General features: G+C 33.8%; 1 long non-coding RNA gene across 5 annotated transcripts in view; it reads left to right on the forward strand.

Moving 5' to 3' along the window:
* Positions 1-14307: 14307 nt before the first annotated feature.
* The window catches only part of LOC145249379 (uncharacterized), a 37727-nt gene continuing 31314 nt past the window's right edge, over positions 14308-20720 (forward strand). For all 5 annotated transcript variants that reach the window (XR_013863526.1, XR_013863527.1, XR_013863525.1 and 2 more), the window contains exon 1: positions 14308-14572. This is a non-coding gene — a long non-coding RNA (uncharacterized LOC145249379). The remainder of the gene's footprint in view (positions 14573-20720) is intronic.

The following is a 20720-nucleotide window of genomic DNA, read 5'->3' on the forward strand; positions in this document are numbered from 1 at the left end:
GAAAAGTAACTTATCTTGCCTTTGGTAACATTTATTTATTATATATTTGATTTTTTTGACCATTTTTTTCAAAAGACTGTGGACAGTAAAACATATATATATATATATATATATATATATATATATATATATATATATATATATATATATATATATAAAGCTGAACGTCTGTGTGTGTGTGTCTGGTCACGAATAGGCTCCTATATGGTTGGCAGAAAACTGATCGCATATAATGATAGAAGATGTATCGAGACACAGAAATGGGTATGTTTGATCTGGCATAATGATGATTCATTAAAACTGTGGGGTCTGCGTAAGCGCCTGGTCCACAAAGTATGGAAATAAATAATTTAAAAATTACAAAAAAAAAAAAAAACGTTTACAAGTGTTTTTGATATAGATGTACATAATAATACTTTGATAAGTATGTTTTAACTTAAATAGGGATGGTATAATAAAATTGTGGGATTTGCGTTCGCGCATGGCCTCCATAGAATGGAAATAGGCACAAACTTTAATAAAGACTTTTCATATCTATCTGCGTAAGTATACTTTGATAATTATGTTTCAGTTTGAAGAAATATGGTATAATAAAATTATGGGGTGTTCGTTCGCGCCTGACCTCCGTAGAATGGAAATATGTCACAATGTTTAACAAGGTATTTTAATATAGATCCACAGAATATTGTGATAAGTGTTTAAGTGTGAACAGGTATGGTATAATAAATTATGGAGTTTATCTATTTTATTTTTACTTTCATCATATTTTGCTTTGGTTTTGATACCCCCAAATTCGAAGCTATCTCTTTACAACCCTTCATTTTCATAACCTATCATGCTTTCATAAATAAGAGTCCATTTTCTGTAGGCTGTTTTTGAACCCAGTCAACGACGGATACTTTTGCTAGTATATATATATATATATATATATATATATATATATATATATATATATATATATATATATATATATAAGAGAGAGAAAGAAAATTAAAACTGTAAGTTTAAATTTAGATCAGAGGACAGACAGAAAGAAATCAGCCGATTTCTTTCTGTCCTCTGATGAGAAGAAAAGCAAGAATAGCATTCTTTGAAACTCTGCAGAATAAGGACTTTGTAAATTTTTTTTTTTTTTGAGTATTCAGTCGACCAATAAATTTTTATTGTAAATTTCAATTTACGGTTTTAATTTTCTTTCTCTTGTAATAAGCTCTACTATCTATTGCGTATTGAGCTTTTTTTTTATTCAGTTGGGATTAATTCATCTATAAAGTGTAGTATCTGTTCCGGCAGATGCTGCAGGCTGTGGCTGGCTATGACTAGCTATGACTAGCAAAGACCAGATGTGGGGGCAACCCCACATGCCTGACCTTTAACCAGCTCCCATTTCCCACCTCTCGGGAGCTGGTCCCCCCTTTCCCTTCCCCCTCCCTTCACTCCTCACATTAAAAATTGGCCTTGTGCCTAATTTGCTCGGTGGGGGGGGGCAAATAAATACCATCTATACATAAATACTTGTATATATATATATTAGATTGAAGTTTATCATTGCGTATATCAGGTAAACACTACATCTTTTTGATTATATATGCGTGTGTGTGTGTGTGTGTGTGTGTGTGTGTGTGCGTGCGTGTGCGTGTGTGTGTGTGTGTTTCCCTTTTGAGTTGTGTTAAAATCCCCAGATGGTTTTCAACTTAAAAAAAAGAAGGAATTCCTGAATTTTTAGACTTACGCTCCAATCGATAAAACTTATCACGTGCACAACAGAAGACTGTTGACTGCTTCTTCGCGTTTAGATACCGGTTCTTATCCAGATACTAAAAAAAGAAAGCAATAAGGGTGGGGAAGTATATATTGAAAACAAAACAAAAAATGAAATAAAACTCGCAAAAACAACAAAATGTCGCCCATTTCACCAAAGCAGTCATTGAACGTCCTTTATTTTCTGTACGCCGTGTCACCTCCACCTCCCTTTTTTTCTTCTTCTAAACTTGCCCAGCGGCTTCACATCAAATGGAAATGGGTCAGTTGGCAGGCGACAAGTTCGTTGTCGCTCGCAGCGAGGTAGGAATTTGCCACTGAAAACGTTGTTGACCGTATATGGACATCGGACAAGAACACTTTTTTCATAAATTGATACTAACGCACGAACCTGCACCCAGGATGGCCAGCGCGCCTATTTTGAACAAACAGGGGGGGGGGCTTTTTTGCCGATCATAAAGTACTATTAAATATATTTTAATTCATGCATTTCGTATTTATTATTACAGAGTTCCTAGTTACAATGCCTCCCCACGGGACAGAGTTAGACACCAGGGTCGTTTTTTAATGTGGAGAAAAGGAACAAAAATAAAAATTGTCTCAGTCGTGAAAGATTTCTCCTCCACTGACAGAGAACAAGAAATTGAAGTGTACATCTGAAGAACAGATGGTATTTATTTGCTCCCCCACCGAGCAAATTAGGCACAAGGCCAATTTTTAAAGTGAGGAGTGAAGGGAGGGGGAAGGGAAAATGGGGACCAGCTCCCGAGAGGTGGGAAATGGGAGCTGGTTAAAGGTCAGGCATGTAGGGTTGCCCCCACATCTGGTCTTTGCTAGTCATAGCTAGTCATAGCTAGTCATAGCTTGCAGTATCTGCCGGAACAGGTACTACACTTTGATCTTGTCCCGAATTCTTTATGGAATATTACATACATACATACATACATACGTACACACACACACACGCGCGCGCATATATATATATATATATATATATATATATATATATATATATATATATATATATATATATATATATATATGTATATATTATTGGTGGTGCCCGGAAAACTCGTTCCGGGAAAACTCGTCTCGGGAAAACTCGTCTCGGGAAAACTCGTCTCCGGAAAACTCGTCTCGGGAAAACTCGTCCCCTTTCGCTAGGTAGGAAAACTGGTCCCTTATTGAATAAATATCGATTGAAAACACATTTTATGATCGTTCTTGAAGGAGAAATTGTTTTTTTGAAAATAGACTATAGCCCCCCCCCATAATATTAAAAAAAATTTTTTTTACTTGTTTGATGTTCTTTTTTTTTAAAATAAAATCGATTTTCTAAGTGTCCGTTTTCTACCTAACTGGCTAAGTTCTTAGTGGTTTCACTTATTTTAAAGCGTTTATTATGTTCATAAACGAGACCGCATATTTTTTTTATATTAATATAAAAAGAATTTACTTATTTACTGTTGTTATAAAAGGGTAAAATCGATTTGGGTTTGTATTACTATACACATAGATTCGAAAAATTGTCAAAAAACAAATATATAACAAATAAATGTTATCAAAGGCAAGATAAGTTACTTTCCTACCAAACTGGATATATATATATATTTTTCGTGTTTTTATTCAATGTAACATGTTTATTCAGCTCGAAAAACATACAGTGTTTACCGATGTATTGGACAATTCAAAATAGCGGCCGACTCTCTCTTAAACACAGTAAGTTCGGGAATAGGTGTTATAAATAATAAACTAAACAAAATACTATTAAAAAAAACACCGAATATATGTCAACCTATGTCACGGTAATATATATTGAGCGAATTTCTAACAGTATTTTGTCTAGTTTATTATTTTTCGAATCTATGTGTACAGTAATACAAACCAAAATTTTAATATTTTTTGAAATATAATTTAGAGAGGTGTGGGGGGGGGGTTATATCTCCCTCGGAAAAACAACCAACAAAAAATGAAATTAAAAAGATTCTTGATAAACGATAGCGGAGTTTTCAATAAAATTGATTAATAAATTTATTTAGTGATTACTTTTTCTCTGAATGATTGATTTTAGAATTTTGAAGTAAAAATTAAAAAAATTAAAAATGAGTTAACGAGAGATTGTTAGCACATGGCATCTCTCGCGCCAAAAAATATTTCGCTTTTGATTTATTAGTTAATTTTTGCAAAATTTGACAGGACGACAATAAATGTTGATAATTGATAGAATTATAATTTTAAATAACGCATGAGTGCATTTGGTATGAGAGAAAACGAAAACATAAACAACAAAAAACTATCATAATTAAAAAACCAAAACAAAAAAGTAACGCTCCCAATTTTTAATTTTTTTGTTTTGTTTTTTTTATTATTGTTTTTATGTCTCCAAACACATCGTTAAAATAAGAACCAAAAATTTGTTTAATTAACTTTGTATGAACATAATAAACGCTTTAAAATAAGTGAAACCACTAAGAACTTAGCCAGTTAGGTAGAAAAAAAAACAAAAAAAAACATTAAACAAATAAAAATATTTTTTAAAAATATTATGGGGGGGGGGCTATAGTCTATTTAAAAAATAATATCTCCTTCAAGAACGATCATAAAATGTGTTTTCAATCGATATTTATTCAATACGGGACTAGTTTTCCTACCTAGCGAAAGGGGACGAGTTTTCCCGAGACGAGTTTTCCGGAGACGAGTTTTCCCGAGACGAGTTTTCCCGAGACGAGTTTTCCCGGGACGAGTTTTCCTAAATTCATTATTGGTAGTATTGTTTAGTTTTTAAACAAAAACAAAAAAAAAAAAAAACACACACACACACACAATGTGTCTTCCAAAGAGTGCTCAATGTTTAGGCAGAGCGATATGAATATGTTTATTACAGAGTTAATTCTTTATAGAATATTATATACATACATACACACATACATACGTACATACATACTTAATACATACATACATACGTACATATATATATATATATATATATATATATATATATATATATATATATATATATATTGGTAGTATTGTTTAGTTTTTGAACAAAAACAAAAAACACACAATGTGTCTTCCAAAGAGTGCTCAATGTTTAGACAGAGCGATATGAATATGTTGAATATGAAAACTAGTAGCTACACATATGCAAATATGTTTCAGTGACCACCCTGCTAGGGAATATCACATCATCAGGCCAATGTTTCAGTGACCACCCTGCTAGGGAATATCACATAATCAGTCAGGCAAATATATATAGGGGAAATATTCTTGGCCTGATGATGTGATTTTCCCTAGCAGGGTGGTCACTGAAACATATTTGCATATGTGTAGCCACTAGTTTTCATATTCAAAACACACACACACACACACACACACACACACACACACACACACACACACACACACACACACACATACATATATATAGTATGTTTCTTATACAAACATTATTGGTTACATATGTACATACATGTTTCAGTATAACATTTTATCAGACCAAAAGAAAAAGAATCGATATTGAAAAAAATGCTGCCCAAATATACTTTGGGCAGCATTTTTTTTTCTCTTATGTATGTTTCGTTTAACAGCAGGGATAATTCCTGTTTGTTTTTCTTGCAATCCATTTTTTCCATTTGATCGAGTGTAAAAAGAAATTTGCCATAGTCGCGAACGTTTTCGACTTACATGAGTCGTCTTCAGCCGAGTGATGAAATTAAAAATTGCGTTGGGTGAATTTATTGAAAAGTGGATTAAAATCATTTAAAATAATTAAAAGCACTTAAGCGTGCCTCCCCTTTGCGATAAGGACAATATCAACTGTCTATCGATAAGTTCTTTCGATACTCCCTAAACATACTTTTGTCATTTTTTCATTGTCATTTCTCTATCTCTCTTTACTTAACAACCTCAGTTGAACATAGTGTCACAACGGTACCCATTAACCCTTGTCCTTGAGTAACCTCGGGCCTTGATAAACATAAGTTTCATTTCAAAATTAACCCTTTGTGGACTAAGTGTTCAAAATTACCCAGAAGACCAATCGGGTCTACACGGACCCCTTTTACTTTGAGTTATAATATATGAACTCCGGATTGGCAAACTTTACGTCTTTATCTTTATGGCCTTTTGTGATAAAAACCGTGCACTGTTTTTGTAAAAAGTTTGTGTGTGTGTGTGTGTGTGTGCGTGTGTGTGTGTGTGTGTGTGTGTGTGTGTGTGTGTGTGTGTGTGTGTTCGTGTGCGTGCGTGCGCATGTGTGTTTGTGTGTGTGTGTGTTTTTTGTGTTTGTGTGTGTGTGTGTGTGCAAGACATGAAAAATGTTGAAAAGCACTTTCATTTAAAAAAGAAAAAAAAAAGAATCTGTTCTGATGCTACACTTCCCTTTTCTGTCCTCGGTCAGTGGAGGAGAAATCCTCATGACTGGGACAATTTTATTCTTATTACTATCCAGAGTACCCCTTTTGGGGGAGCCTGATTTCTCCCCGCAATAAAAACTGACCTTGTGTCTAACTTTGCCCTCGTAGGGAGGCAAGTAAATAGAAACTAAATATTAAAAAAAAGATATGCATGCCATTTATCTACCCAGCTGTCTATCTATCTATCTCCTCTACCCTAATATAAAAGGATCTTTGTGTGTATGTGTGTGAGTTCGTTCCCTATGGACTCGAAAACTACTGGGCCGATTTTTACGAAATTTCACACGAACGCACTATATGTGTCTGGCAGTGTTTTAGATAGCTTTTGTATCGGAATGTCTTCAATAAATATCGATAATCGAAAAAATCCGATGAAAGCAGGAACAGACAATTTTGACCGAAGTTAACGCCTTATACAGCCTAACATCACAAGTGCATTTAAAAAGTTTTATTACCACACAAGCCGAAAGGCTCGACATATAAAATCAAAAATAGGTTCTTTGATATGACAAGGGCGCGGTCGAAATGAATGTTTCTGTTTAGAGCACAATTGAAGCATAATACGTGACTTTTACATTTCAAACTTTAATTCAAGTCATTATATATAAAACTAATTTTATAAATGTTGTGGTGGCACCCACTCATTTACATATGTGGATAATATTACACATAAATAGCAAGACTCGGTTAGTCTGAGGGTGTGTTAACCAGAAGCCACCGAAGGCCGAGCCGAGAGCAGATATGTTCTCCAGCCAAGACTCTCTTACCTGACAACCATTATGTAAATATACTGTAAATATACTTTTCCTAATACACTTTTTATTGATCTACCTTTGTTTGTTGAGTCTTCATTTGTATTGCCTTATACGTTATTTGGTTCAAACTGCAAACATAACAGTTGGCGATGAAGATGAACGTCAAACATAATAAAACAACAGTAGGTTCTCTACAGTGCAATATAGACTACAATTTATTGTGAACTAAGTCACTGCGGGGAGGTATGTGAAGCTTCCCCCACTGCACCGCGATGGGTCTCCGACTCGAGCAGGAAATTAATCGATTTGATTAAAAAATGAGCGATTTCATCGATTTTGATAAGAATAAAGATATGGAATTATCCCATCCAACGTCGGGTTTCCCTGCTAGTAATTAATATGGAACAATTATTTGATATGTAGGTTATGCAGAAAGTTTTTTTAGAATTGCAGCAAAACAAAATAGAAATAAAGTAGAGATACAGAATCCCTGTTGGGTATCTTAAAGATAATTTTTGTCTATAATGTCATTGGAAATAATTATCCAATTATATATACAGTCACAAATATCCTTCAACATACGAGGTGCTTTCAATAAGTTTCCAGACTTTTTTTTTTTTTGTATAGGTGTGGCACTATTTCTAGTGCCACTGGCCGTCGTGGTCCCCCACTCTCCAGCCAGGAGGTGATTTGGACGTAAGCGAAGCGATATAGAAAACAATTCTTACCAGAACTCTTTCTCTTCTCTCGTCTGATTGTCATGAGGTGACACGCACATTTTTGGTCTCTAACAATACTCATAAATGAATATTCATAATGAATACTCATAAATTTCAGATTAGGATGGGTAGGAATGTGACACTTTTTGATAATGTTCCACCACAACGCGTAATGATAATGATCTCTAGCAGAGCTGTAATTCATCTTTCACAAGTGACTGGCGTAGGGATACATTACTCATAATACCAGTAATCCATTTTTAGGACCTTTTCTTTTACTCGCTCTTTTCACGCCTGACTGCCATGAGATAACATGAATATTTTTGGTCTCTACCTGAGAGAATCACCCCTTCCCCGCGGGATGAACCAGCATAGACAAATAACTAGCACCAGTAACTGTTACGTAAATTAACTGAAACATGTTATTATCAAGAAGAAAAACTCTTTCAATGTAATTCGAATTGTAAATTACATAAATAAAATTAAGTTTACATATATTGTAATCCGTGTTGCGTGTTATTTGATCTGTTTTAATATCAAGACGAGGTCTGCCACCTTCACGGCCAGAATCCAACTTCAAGAAGTCATTCTCACGGAATGGAGAAGCAGTCCAGAGAAAAGCCATACCCAATTCCAGGTATGCATTCACTTCTTAACAAAAAGACTTTCGTGTAATCGTTGGATGGCTACCCTAGTGACTTACCCACAGTGCTATATGGGCACTTTTATTGATAGTACACATATGACACTCTATTTGAAGTAATCTCCTCCGGCTGCAATGCACTTGTACCGTTCCAACAACTTCTGGAAAGCCCTATGGAAGTCCTGTTGTGTGAGCATGTCAATGACCCTTATGAGAGAATCTTTCATCTCCTCAGTTATCTCATAACGACAGCCGCTAAGGTGTTCCTTGAGCTTAGGGAATAACTAAAAGTCACAGGGAGCAAGGTTTGAACTATAGGGAGGGTGAGGAACAGCCTTGATGCTCATCTTGGTCAAATAGTTTGATCTTCTCTAAACAGCCTTGGAAAAAACTTTGCGCAAATCCCTATTGCAGTATTAGTTCTTCGCTAATAATTGTGTGTACATTTCTCTATACTGAAATCAAAAGGTGCGCCTTTTGTCTCTATAGACACACGACGGTCCCTATCTATGAAATTCTTTATTTGGCCAATCAACTTTAGTGTTCTGACTTTCTTACTCCCCCACACCTCTCATCATCCCTCACACATTCCTTACCTTCCCTCAATCTCTTTTACCACTCAAAAATTGATAATCGATTCATGCAAGATAGTCTAAAAGCAGTCTGAAGTATTTCATACGTTTCTGTGACATTTTTCCCCCAAATTTATAACAAGATTTTAATCCATATCGTTCTTCTAAAGTGTCCCCACACCCAGATTGCATTTTTGAAATTCACCAGCTGTCATAATCAGACTTTTGTAGAGCATATTCCAATTCCTGCTGTAGCTGTTCAGTTGAACCCGAAATCATAAAAATTGGTCAGTCATCTCATAAGATGTATAGCAATAACATACTGAATTTTCAAGGGTCTATGACAATTTTAAATGTCCGTACAAAGAAGTCTGGAAACTTATTGATGGCACCTTGTACATAAACCTTTGATGATTCAGGGCATTTTTCTCAGTAAATGACGACAAATATTTAATATCACATCACTCACTGAAGTCTCCAGGGACCCCACCGTTCACTTTGGGTTAACTTAAACGCAGTCCAACAGCAACAAAAAATATATACGAGAAATGTTTAAAAAGTATCAAAGATGGCCGCCAAAGAACACAATGCATAATACAACTTTTTATATCTCGAGAACTACTTGTTTCTGCAAAATTTCAATGCGATTTTCGTATTCAGCATAGTCGAAAACCTAGAAAAGTTGTCATTTAAAAGAAAATTGTGGAGGTGGACCTAATCTGAAAATTTACCCCAAAAATATATATGAAAGATATTTTTTTCTTCCGCTTGAATGGATCAGTTGGGATCGTAAATTGCATTGTTATGATGACTGGACTTATACATTCATGACACGAAAGTTTCATCTTCCTGTTGCAGATATTGACGGTATGAGGACTCTAAGAAATTAATCCCTGTTATCGACGTTCATCAGTACTGACAAAAGTGTACAAAAACTCAATAACAACAACAAAATGCAATCCATGAAATAAGTAAATAGACAATCCACAAAAAGAATTCATACGAAGGAGCTTCCAAAAGTAATGCCTCCTATTTTTTATTCCTTCCAAATGGAGAAGATTGATTATAAATTGCGTTGTTATGATGACGGAATTTATGCATTCATGACCTGAAAGTTTCATCTCTCAGTTGCAGGTTTTTGACAGTGTGAGACTTTAAGAAAGCAACCCCCGTCAAGTTGGAAAGATCAATATCATCGGCACCTGTTGAACGTTTATGAAGCTGATACAGTTGATGGCAGCGCAGCTAAGAGATGGGTTCGTCGATTTCAGAATAGCGACAGAGATTCGAGTGGCAAGGCGCGATCCGGACTTTTACGACCAGCACATCAAATGAGGATGGCAAAAGTGGTGACTTTTAGAAAAAAAAAAAAAGTTTGGAGCACAAAAGGTCACTCGTTTTAATGGTATCACTCCCATCTTCGTAGCTTTTTAACGTTTTAGTTTTTTTTTTTTGGGGGGGGGGGTAAAAATTAGAAGGTCTTACTTTTCGAACTAGCGTATTTTTTTTAAAAGTAAGATTTTTTTTACATGAATACAATTGGCCCAAGTGACTGTTTTCAGATAGCGAATCATATTCAATCGCCAATTCTTAATAGTATAATGCGACAATCATGAACTGCTGCTTTTACTGGAGAAGTGGTTGAATCATTCTACTGCTCCAGAAAGTACTCCACCCATCTATCCGAATAAGAGTCTGATACATCTTAAGAAGGAGTTTTGTAGATCCCAATGTTGTGCTCATGATTTGCTTTTCTGTCGTTTTCTCTTCTGCCGTGTCGTCGTCACTCACATTGGCCACTGCCAAGTGGGTGCGGAGGATATGCACGGGTTCACAAGCATAAAAAAAATAAAATTAAAAAAAAATTGCAAGTGATCGCCTGAACTTCAATCTATGGCCCCTGCCAAACGTTCACAAAAAGAACTCGTCTAGCTACAACCACGACCACCATTTTCTCTCGCTTTCTATCTTTGCCTAAATCTAAACACAAATTCCATGAACAAAGTTTATTTTCTTAAAATTGCTCGCCTGTGAAATTCTGTTCGGCTGGCCTGCTTCGCAACTGACTACAACATGGTATCTTCAAGTCCAATATAAACAAATTGTTGTTGAGCCGTCCTCTTAAAAAATCAGATTCTACCCAATTTCCACCACTAACGATTACTATGCTGTTGTCTTAGTGACTACCTTGTACTTATTAACCCTTATCCTCGAGTGCCTTTCAAGCCTTGATAAGTGGTGACTCCCTTGTGAAAAAACAAAAAAGAAACACTTATTCCGATACATTTTGCAAATATTAGTTGCATTCTAGATGTGTGGGATGGGGGACTATCGACCGTCTATATGCTAAGGTCGACAGCTACAAGCTGTGTTCGTTAGTCGACGTTAGCTTATCTCGATCTGCTCGAACCCAAAACCTGCATTTTACTTTATCCAACTACCCTCAACTGTCGCAAACCCAAGACTGTCTGTAAACTGTTCCCAACTGTCATAAAATTCACTGCCACTGCTAAAACTGCTCGTAAATTAACTCGGTAATCATGAAGAAAGAGAGAGCCTGTTTCCTCCGTTTGCCTATAGGTGGCGTTAATGTCTGTCCACCCAGTTACGGAAGCACAAAATGTATATAATGGCACCGTTGAAATAAAAATAAATGTTTTTATTATATTTTAATTTTAAACATGTTTTTTTTTTTTTTTTTTTTGCAAACATATTTAAGTTTTATTTTGTTTTGTTTTCGCAAACATATTTAAGTTTTATTTTTCCAAACATTTACGTTTTGTTGCTGGTTTATTTTCAAATATTTACGTTATTTTTGTTTTAATTTTAATTTTTTTTTTTTTTTTTGCAAGCATAAATTAAATGTTTTTGCTATATTTTTCTTTTAAACATATTTATGGGTACAACCGTTTTTCCGCGAGTATTTTTTACGTTCTTATAATAAAAAAGTCAACGTTTTTTTCTTTTATCTTTTTTTTTATTGACCCCCCCCTCTTTTTTCTTAATTTTTCTGGACTTATTTTACTTTTTCCGCGAGTATTTATATATATATATTTGAAAAGGGATATTGTAAAACCTGAATATTACTTGAAACTACTATAAAAAATTAAAAAAAAATAGCGTGGTACAATAAGTGCATAAGCAAACTTTTCTAAAAGAAAAATATTTCAAAAATATTTAGTTTATGCCTGCAAAAAAAAAAAACAACAAAAAAAAACGTAAAAACAAAAAAAAACGTAAATGTTTGAAAATAAACTAGCAACAAAACGTAAATGTTTGGAAAAATAAAACTTAAATATGTTTGCAAAAACAACAATAACAAAAAAACAAACGTAAATATGTTTGAAAAAAAAAACAAAAACAAACTTAAATATGTTTGCAAAAAACAAACAAACAAAAAAAAACATGTTTAAAATTAAACATTTATTTTTATTTCAACGGTGCCATTATATACATTTTGTGCTTCCGTAACTGGGTGGACAGACATTAACGCCACCTATAGTCAAACGGAGGAAACAGGCTCTCTCTTTCTTCACGATTACCATTAACTCTAACTATATCGAACTTTATGTCCGCAGTTTTTGTCGGTCGTACTTTGATTAAGAATTAACGTTATTTACGTTAAGAGTTTTGTTCCTTAGAAGCGCTGGTTGAGTTTGAATAAAAATAAAATACGTTTTATATACGTTTGAAGCCAAAATAATGCATTATTACAAAATAAACAAACATTTATTTTGTTTGAAATGTATATTGTAATTCATAAATATATTTCGAAGATACACTTCATTATCAGTATATCTTTCCTTCTATTTTCTTTTGTGCTTACCATGTTGTTGCTGGAGCAGAAAATCAGCAAGTAGAAATCCGTTTTTTGTTTTTATAGTAGTTTTTTAAATGTCGGAACGGTGCGTTGGTCACGCGGGATTCACGTTAAGATTTTTTGTTCCTTAGAGGTGCTGGTTGAGTTTGAGTAAAATAAAATACGTATTATATACGTTTGAAGCAAAAACAATGCATTATTACAAAATAAATTTATATTTGAAATTTATACTGAAATTCTACTTGCCGATTCTCTGCTCGAACAACAACTTGGCAAAAAAAAAAAGAAAAAAAAAGAAAGTCATACTGATGATGAAGTATATTTTCGAAATATATTTATAAATTTCAATATAAATTTCAAACAAAATAAATATCCGTTTATTTTGTAATAATGCGTTGTTTGGGCTTCAAACGTTATATAATACGTATTTTATTTTAATTAACGTTATTGTTTGTTCATATTTTGATGAATTTCTACTGTACACTCTTTAACCCTTATCCTCGAGTGGCCTCTTGGCCTTGATAAGTGGTGATTCCTATGTAAAAGAAAATATTTTGATAAACAATTAATTAACTTTATTATTTTTGTTATACCTTTATTAACAATTCTAGTTCACCTTTCATTTAGTGTAGATTGGTGAACAACTTCCTCGCCATTGTTCTGCTGATAAACATATTTCCTCTTCCTTTACTGCCTAACATGTGGGACGGGGAGGTGCATTTCTCATATCTGGGGAGGTGCCACTCAGAGAAATCTATCTTGCATTGACAGAGTACAAAATCCGCATCAAAACTCGGTGGGCGATGCCCTCTTCTCTTCCTTACAGTCTCTTTCTCACAGAAAAGTTGTTGTTGGTCTTTCTCTACTCTATCATCAATTTCGTGTTAGGTGCTCGACTGAGCTCCAATCTTTGGTTCGCTTCATGTAAAAGATTCACAGTAAAAACTCGTTTCACTACAACAACTGTAAAAAAAAAATTCCTATTCTTTCTCTGTGTTCCTAAAACTAAACAGAAGTTCCATGGACAAAGTTTCTTTCCAAAAACTATTCGCCTGTTTACCAGTTGACTGCTACATATTTTAAAAATTCGTATTATTTAGATTCTTTGAACAACTGTCCTATTCCTTTAGCCTTATTTTCACAACATTTGGGTCGATATAACCTCCGACCTTCTTCAGGTGTATCATGTTGAACTCAGGAATCTTTCTGTCTGGCTAGTAAATCTTTTTTGCCGAACTTGGAAATCTGTTTGGAATATCAAGCAGAACTCTTGAATTGTTATGACCCTTTAGGCTGTGATCATAGCGTAGTATCTGTTAACTGTGGCAAGCAGGAGCAATGGTCAAAACATTATTATTATTGTTATTGTATTCTTATTTATTGATTTGAGCGACGGATGCTCACTGGATCAGTTATTATGATTAGAAAAATAAACAATTAAATTGAGGAAGAAATGATTGACGTGTAAATCGCAAAAGGAATGCGAAAATACAAAATAGATGTAAACATTATTTTGGATTTGGATAAACAAATAACTAGTTGTGGATTAGATTGGTATGAGACACGTAATTAGGTGACGTAAGAGAACACGTGATGTAGTTAGTTTTGGAGAGATGCAGAGAGTTGAGGATTGACCACCAGAGCAGATAGACGTCTGGACAAGGATGGACAGACAGCTAGGAGCGGGCTGTATGAACAGAAAATGTAGAAACTGCAGATCCTGTGAAAACCAATTGAGACAACTGTAATAAATTTATATTACAAAAATATAAAGAGCTGTTTTATGGTTTTCACAAATAAGAACAGTTGTCTCAATTATATGGTGCTGATCGCTTCATGGTTGTCTCGGAGCAGCAGGAAGATACAGAAGAACTCTCAAGAAAAAAGGTATGAAGCATATATTATTCTTCTTACATATGAACTGTAGAAATATCCCGTGTGATAAGTCTGATACAACATGACTCAGATTACACGTCAATATCATGTCCCCTGGCTAAACAACATACATACGATTTATACATTTATTATCTGTCTGTTAAAAGAACAATATCTTGCATCCACTAGATAACACATGGCACGTTTTAATATATAATCTCCTCCAATATAAACAAATATACAACACTTTATCACGGGGTTAGCAGGCCTTTGTCCGTCAGCCATGACTGAGTAGAAGTTCCAAGTAATTCGCAATTGCATTGTCAGTGTCACACTGAGGATTGAACCTCCAACCTCCCAAAAAGTGTAGCTTTACAACTACATTTTTACCATGTACTTTATGCAATTCACTATGGTTGGAGGTTATATTGATCGGAATGTTTTGAAAGTGACACACAAGATGAGAATAGTAGTCCGAAGAATCCAAAATCAATCCTCGTCCAAATAATTCAGAAACATGTTTTAAAATGTCTAATGTTTACACATTCTTGTCAAGCTGTCCTTTTAAATATTCAACTTTTACTCATTATGAACCATTGCCACAATACTCGAAGTGATGTTTCGTGTTAGATGCTCGACTGAGCTCCAATCCTTGGTTCTCTTCCTGTAAAACATTTACAGCAAAAAAAAAAAACTCATCTAACTGCAACAACTATAAAAAAAATTCCCTGTCCTCCCTTTGTGTTCCTAGGGCTAAACAAATGTTCCATGAGAAGAGTTTATTTCCACACATTATTCGTCTATGGAGAACAATATCACGGGGCTGTTTCCCAGGGGACTGCAACATGTTTTAAGATGTCTAATATTTACAAACTTTTTTCGAGCCTTCCTTTGAAAAAATCAAATTCTGCTCAGCTTCAACCATTGGCACCTAACCCTAATCTTAACCCTAACCCTACCCGTATGAGAATAGAAAGTAGATCTTAGGTTTACTTTCCGCAGCTGCATAACTCTTGTTTCCTTTATTTTGTTCTTTAGTCCTCACATTCCAGGACCGATATTTCTGACAAAGACAGAAAAATTGCTGTTTTCTGGGCCAGAATCTATTCAATTTATCACTTACCATTGGCTAGCTTTTGATATTGAAGTAGAATTTTTTAGTTACTTACATCAAGTGACTTCGTGCCTTGTCTGGAGCGATTTCCATTAAAAAAAAACATTGTCTCCAATACTCAAGGTGTTATTTTACCACCCATCTAACAAACTTATGAACTCTCATCCTTGAGTTGAATTCGGGCCTTGATAAGTTGTAATTGAGTAGTACAGAACTCCCTCCAGCGACACCAGATATTTCCAAATTACTTTGACGCGATATGGGCGTGTAAAGCGATAAACCTACACAAAAAGGAAGGGAGGGTGTATTATTATTATTATTATTGTTATTATTAATATTGTTATTGTTGTTGTTATTATTATTATTATTATTATTATTATTATTATTATTATTATTATTATTATTGTTATTATAAGAATTCAGAAATGTTTTAAGAGGAGCGGTTAACGATTATTATACGCAGGAAATAAGACCATCCTCTCGAACGATTCATTTTTAATCAATATAATAAACTTGGGTGTATTGGGTTTTCGAGGTTTTTATATATATGGAAATTATGTAATCTGTTCGCTTATTCTCTCTCTCTCTCCCTCTCTCTCTCTCTCTCTCTCTCTCTCTCTCTCTCTATATATATATATATATATATATATATATATATATATATATAATTATTTACTATAATGATTATTAAATAATTATTAAATACATACAGACACGAGTGTTTCATCCTTTAGAGAATCTTCAGTGTAGGATGTCACGATTTAACACCAGTCGATGGATTGGAACTCGGCGACAGAAGCCATCTCTGGCTTCATTAGCAAAGACCGTATCCATTCAGCTACAGTTAACCGCGTGAAATAACATTGAAAATTAAACATTTTATTTCTAAATGTTTTTTTACGTCAATCAGCGTGATCTAATCATTATATGACGATCTGCGCATAAGAGCTAAATTGACCGACTTAATTCAACTGAAATTACTCAACGATAAGAAACGAGTTTCTTAAAGGGGCTGATATATATATATATATATATATATATATATATATATATATATATATATATATACTGGTGGGGAGATCCAACGTTGCCCGGGATTGAATGAGGATCAACGAATGTTCTACACTTCCAACGCTTTTATTCTCTTCGAAATCGCCCATTTAAAAATCAAATCTGTTTATTGGCTGCTCTAGTCGGGGACCCTTTGCGGTGCATTGGGAGGAAGCTTCACATGCCTCCCCGTAGTGATTTAATCCACAATTACTAGAGAAGTATTGTTGATTTTATAAAATTATTTTTATATAATGACTCAAAGTAAAGTTTAAAATGCAAAAGTCAAGTATTATGGACCAGTTGTGCTGTATACAGAAAAATTAATTTCGAACCCGTTCCTAATTTATCAAAGAATCTACTTTTGATTTTATACGCCGGGCCCCGTCTGTTTGTGCGGGAATACAACTTCTTAAATGCACTTTTAATGTTAGGCTGTATATTTACGTTAACTTTGATCAAAATCAGATTCTTCCTTCTTTAATCGAGTATTTTTCGATTATCGATTTCTTATACTTATCAAAGGCATTCCAATACAAAATCTTAAAACACTCTCAGATACATAAAGTATATTTGCGCGAAATTTCAAAAGAATCGGCCTAGCCGTTACGGAGTCCATAGGACTTTCTCTTTCTCTCTCACACATACATATACTGGGGCTTTGTCACTTAATGGTGGAATCAAACTACGTTATATATATATATATACATAAATATATATATATATATATATATATATATATATATAAATATATATATATATATATATATATATATATATATACCGCCCAAAAAAATCTGGTCTTGATGTAGGGGAGACTAAAACTTGCTAATATAATTTCAAAGGATGTGAAATAACAGCAAAATGAAGACTTGATTCCAAACATTTTAGATTATTTTCAATTTTCAATGCTTGTTTATAGATTTGGTGAAATAAATATATGTTAAATATATCAATTGAAATATAGATATGATTTAACATATATGTGACAATGATCTAAAAAGTTTGGAATCAAGTCTCCTCTTGCTGTTATTTCAGATTATTTGAAATCATATTAGCAAGTTCTAGTCTTCCGTCGGGTTAGGGCCAGAGATTTTGGGGGCAAATATCAGATATTTTGTAATTCAAATGCAAAACTTGGATAACAAACAACACATTTAATGTGTGACATAAAAGACGAAGTTTACACTTACTATTGCATAAAGTAAGTTAAAGGCTGTTAAAAAAAACCTTACTTTGTAAAAACCTAATGATTTGTTGTTTATTTCTAAAAGATTAAAGAAGTGCCAAAAATAGGCGCTGGATGATCTGTGATCCCCTCGATGTGCGACCTTAAAGGCAGATACCACTTAGTTCACTACAGAATTCAGGTAATTACCTTTCCAAAATTTTGACTAATAGTTGCTGAGATTTGGAGCTTATAAAGCTGCGGAGAAAAGGTAGTATATCTATGGATGGCTATATATATACATACATACATATATATATATATATATATATATATATATATATATATATATATATATATACATGTGTGTGTGTGTGTGTGTGTGTGTGTGTGTGTGATTACTTCATTTAATCACATAAATTAATATAGGAAAGTACAAATTTATGCTTAAACTTTAAGTATTTACTTCAACAGTGCTCAATACGTAAGTAGAGCTAGGTAGTAAGTTATAAAATATATATGGCAATTAAGTTACATAGAATATTCCGCGTCCTGATGAATCCTAGCGTGGATGAAACCCGGAATATTCTGTGTAGCTTAATTGCCATATATATTTTATAACTTACTATATATATATATATATATATATATATATATATATATATATATATATATATATACATACATATATATATATATATATATATATATATATATATATATATATATATGTATACATATATATATATATATATATATAGTATCGTTTCAGTCGGGCGTTGCCCGGGTATTTGGAGGTGTATGTTGAGCAAAAAAAAAAAAAAAAGAAAAAAAAAGCGGTCAATTTTTTAAATTTTGACCCCTATTATGACCCTTTAAAACTTATTGTTTTGGGCTCAAATTTATTAAGTTAGATCCATGTCCAGGGAAACTATATCTGAAATTTCAAGTGTTTAGACCAAAAATTGTCGGAGGAGTTTGGTAGAGTTCTCAAAAGTCAAATCGCTGAACTTTGACCACTTAATCACCAAATTTCTGGCCGAAATCCGGTCACATCGATTTTCTCAAAATCTCAGTACACTGTATATCAAATTTCGAGTCTGTAGACTTAAAATTAACAGAGTCATTGCGTATGGGAATGTACACACACAGACACACACAATGACAGACACTTTCACTTATATATATATATATATATATATATATATATATATATATATATATATATATATATGAAATGCTCATATCTTTAGTTCTATGAGACACTACATGAAACGTTAAAGGCTTTTTGAAGATACTATTCTTTGGTTAATATTGTATGACAATTGGTAAAAAAAAAAAAAGAATTATTCAAATCAATAAAATATGCCAAATTTTTCCTAGAATTGTATATATAGTGTCTTGTCATACCAGCTTCTGTTTTGCTGCTTTGGGATGAATTTTGCTTAGGGTTTTTTTTTTTTTTTTTTTTTTTTTTTTGATTGGTCGTCTCCTCTGTGGCCTTGCCAGGCCACTATATATATGTTTATATATATATATATATATATGTATATATATATATATATATATATATATATATATATATATATATATATATATATATATTAGAGCCCCGGGATACGGCGATCTCAGGATACGGTTTTTTTTCAGGTTACGATGTGGAATACGGTGTTTTCCGGACCCTGGTTACAGTATTTTCCCCACCTTACGGTGTTATTGATAATGTTATTTGAATATAGACATGTGTATTATGTATTGTACAGTATTTTGTTAATTATTTTTAATATGTACTGTATAAAATTTTGATTAGGCGACTTCACCTTACGATCCCTTCAACCCGCGAACAGATTAATGCCCTATCCCGTGGTTCTACTATATATATATATATATATATATATATATATATATATATATATATATATATATATATATATGGAAGTCGCTCCAGACAAGTCATGACACCACTTGATGAAAGGAGCTTATTCTGATGAAAAAAAAAAAAAGGTGGGGAGGTAAAATCACTTTAAGACACACCAAGCCCGAAAGAAAAATTACCACCAACGTCCTATTCGCTGGACTCCTAACAGTAAAAGTAAGCTCATCAAATGCTCAATAGGAGAGGAAGGGGTGACCGTTGTCTCCAAAGTTTACTTTATATTCGAATCAGATACGACCCAAGGCTGAGTACTGCCTGCACACCTGTGGATGTGTCGCTCAGTGCACTTTTTCAAACCTTGACAGAATAAAAATTCAACTTCATAAGTGGGTGTAAAACGGAACATAATCAACAAAGCAAGCAGACTGATAGTCGAGGACGTATCTCCGATTGGTTCTAACATCTGCACAGGCTGTGCCAGGTAACAAGGGGTCATATTCAATCCGATGATGTAAGCTTTATAAATGTATCTTATGTAGTGTCTGACTTTTAGTTTGCTACACACACACAGGCACGCGATTTTCGTTTAGATAATAAATTACCTTTTTCTTTTCTCACTTAAATTTTTTATGTGATAATTCCCTTTCTTCACTTCTACTTTCTTTTCTTTTTCTTCGTTTTTCTTTTCTTTTTATCTTTTATTGATGTTTTTCCACTTTTTGTGTGGGGCATAATACCTCAGGGTTCCCTACCAGCTGACTATAACTGTAACAGAGCGCGGACGCCTGTACAAATAACTGAGCCCTGTGCGAAGTGATGTCACGGCAAGGAAAAAAGGTTATAAAAAGAAGAACATGTGCGCAGACGAAGGACGATCACATTCGAGGGGATTGCGATTACGTTAGAGACGTAGGTGACGTGTCATCCGTAACAAGAAGTCACGCGTGCCGGG

The sequence above is a fragment of the Euprymna scolopes genome, chromosome 28, assembly GCF_053919585.1.
Source record: "Euprymna scolopes isolate OS-2025 chromosome 28, ASM5391958v1, whole genome shotgun sequence".
NCBI lineage: Eukaryota > Metazoa > Mollusca > Cephalopoda > Sepiida > Sepiolidae > Euprymna > Euprymna scolopes.